The 3,085-nt window shown below is 32.2% G+C and overlaps 1 non-coding gene across 1 annotated transcript; it reads left to right on the forward strand.

The window, feature by feature from the left end:
- The first annotated feature begins 1,668 nt into the window (after window positions 1-1,668).
- On the forward strand, window positions 1,669-1,740 carry TRNAQ-CUG (transfer RNA glutamine (anticodon CUG)). The gene has a single exon. It is a non-coding gene; the product is annotated as a tRNA-Gln (tRNA).
- The last annotated feature ends 1,345 nt before the right edge of the window (window positions 1,741-3,085 follow it).

Raw genomic sequence — 3,085 nt, forward strand, 5'->3', positions numbered from 1 at the left:
ATCACACAAACATCACACAAACTTTCGCATTTATACATTATATTTATATTACATTAGTAGAATTAATTTTAATTGTGTCATCCTAGGTTTTCTATCAAATTCTCTCAATCAAAAATCTGTATCTAAATTATCCAATAAAACTTGCCTTAAATTGACAAAGTGCTCAATGATATTTACTAAAGTATTCTACTCTAGAAAGTCCTAGTAAATACTCTAGAAAGAGCGAGGCGAGCATCGAACATGCAATACCTAATCGCCTCAAATTAAGTGAACCGATACATTCTGTCTTCAGGCAAATCGATTCTTGCTTCGCTCACTAAATTAAATTAAAACCTGTAGGTAACCCGTTTCTAGCACAATTATATTGACTAATAAATGTATTTATGTTGAATTTATTAAAAATAAAAAACAAAGATAAGTAGTTATGTTAATTTATATATTTTGTAGTATGATGTTAATTTTAAAGGATTATTATGAGTCGAGTTGCATTGTTTTTTCAATATATTCATGGTCCATTATTGAACTCTATTCTATATTGATTTTGTTGGATAAGCAATAACTAGTAGGTACATTGTGGATCGAGTAGGTAGGTTTTTCGAAGATCAAAAGTTATGTGATTTGTTTCTCAATAAAAACCTACTTTTAGTCTTTTCTCTTCATCGAAGGCACTAGGTAGGTACCTACTTACTAGTTTTCTCTCCAAAAAATTTTAAACTGACTTGCAGAGTTGTACTTATTTATATGATAATTATTTATTAAAAATGAATTTGTTTTATTTAAACTATGTAAATACAGCCAAGTTAATACAATGTCGAGACCGCAAATGCAATAAAAAATGGATAAACGCCTATAAAATATTTATAGCAATAATATAATCCTACAACAACATACAACACATTTCAAGAGGAGTAAATTCCAAATCAGGAAATGATATGACGTGGAAGACAGAGATCCCTTGTTAAAATATTAACGCCCAATCAGAAGTTGGCGGGATCTGGGGACGCTGTCTACCAGCTGTGGGGAACTGGGGAGAGGGGAAGTAAATTAATATTATGGTGCTAAGTGCACGGTGCGAATTTCCAACTTTTTTTGAAAAGATATTAATTATATTATTTTTACAGCTGAAAACCAGCGCTATGGTGTCTGCCACAGCAACATGCTGAGCTGGCCGCCTTTTCGACAATTATATTTACTGTATTGTTAATAATTTTAAGTCGCATAATTAGTTGTAAGTTTATGTAATTTTTTTGTCGAAAAAAAAAAATATTTTCTTTCTTTCTTTACTTCATTTATACGAGTTTACTTCGTATTACAATAGAACTGTATTTTCTCATCCGTACCTAACTGAAATAATTAATTTAACCTAACCATACGAAACAATGGTAAGTATTTACAATATTTACTTTCATACTGCTTTTCTGTAATACGTTTTAAATTATAAAAGAAGAGTATTAATCTATTTCTGAATGTAAACAAGATGCAACAGAACATAATTTCTTTTGAAATTTCTGTTGACTATCTCGCTGTATTGAACGCCCACTTAATATGCGATGTGGAGTGAATGAATGAGCGAGACAAATGTATCTACCAAGTGGAGACAGATAATATAGGTCATGCGTACTACGTCGTATGTTGTTACCAAAGCGATGTTTCACCGCTTCGGTTAGTGGTCCCATGGTGTAATGGTTAGCACTTTGGACTCTGAATCCAACGATCCGAGTTCAAATCTCGGTGGGACCTGTTTTTGTTTTGGATAATTTTTTATTTGATTTTCTTGTTGATAATGTAAGGTCGTTTTAGTAATAATGTGGGAGCTGATTAGGTTTAGGTTTAGGTTTAGGTTTCTGCTTAAAACCATCGAAAAAAAATGGAGAAATTTAATGAGCTCCCGGTATTATTTCATTGTGGTTTAGGAAAATCACGCGACTCAATATAGCAAACAGTTTGCTAGTTGTTCCATACCATTTTTATGTACTTTAATAAGTAAGTAGGTTTACGAACAGAGTAGGCAATACTTCCAGTAGGCACTAGTTATCTCTTTGTCTTACCTTTAATCATAGCCTCAAGATCCTACGAAATTGACTTTTTGAGGGCTTCTCCTTAATTTATGGACCCTTGGACGTTATTGAAAAACCTGCTTCTTTTGAGATAGTCACAAATTGGAAATAAAGTCTGTGAGTGATTGGATTTCTAATAGCCGTCGCAGAATTTTTTTGAAAATGATTGTACCCAATTGAAATATTAAAAAATTAAAAGTAAACGATTGAATTTTATAAACTTTACTTGCGGGTGAAGGAGAAATAGTATAGTAAAAGTGGTACAAATAAAGAATACGTCAAGGCGCCGTAAAATGTAATGATAACAAGTTATGTCATACTAGATAAAGAATTTTAGTGGGTGTTTTCCATTACACAATTGACTAAACGGATTTTGGTGGCCACAGTTTTCAATTTAGCCAACTGTGTGTAAGAAATCTATTCTTATTATTATAAAGAGGTAGGTAAGCGTTTGTGAGTTTGTGACTTTGTATGTTTGAGGAGTATGATCGCCGAAACTGCCGAACCGATTTCAAAAATTCTTTCCCCATTACATTACCTAGTTACATTATCTAATATTGCTATAGGCTATAATTTATCTGAAAACTCCCAGTAAAAACATCTAGTAAACATGTGATGGTCGCTTGTGACAGCACAAAGTGTCAGAAGGTGCCGAATTGGTCAACAAATATCGTCGTTACGCTACCTGCATGTCTAGTGCGACTTTGTCTTTTATAATTTTCGAATTTCTCACTGCGGTTCCACAATGCACGTAAGACTTATCTGAGTGCAAGATTTCATTTTTTCGCATTGTTAACGTAAAGTTAATTCACTCTTCTATAAATCTATGGTTTTTTCATTGTGATTATTTTTGGAACCTACCTATGAGGTGACTTTTAATTCTCTCATGTTACTTTTGTGTATATTAACCAAAAGGTAACTTTTCGTGATAATTTATACATAAAAAATTTTTTAATGAAACGAAATGATAAAAATATGTTAACTAAGCACGGTTTGCGGCTAATAACTATCTTCTTTCTAATATTCTT

The sequence above is a fragment of the Plodia interpunctella genome, chromosome 20, assembly GCF_027563975.2.
Source record: "Plodia interpunctella isolate USDA-ARS_2022_Savannah chromosome 20, ilPloInte3.2, whole genome shotgun sequence".
NCBI lineage: Eukaryota > Metazoa > Arthropoda > Insecta > Lepidoptera > Pyralidae > Plodia > Plodia interpunctella.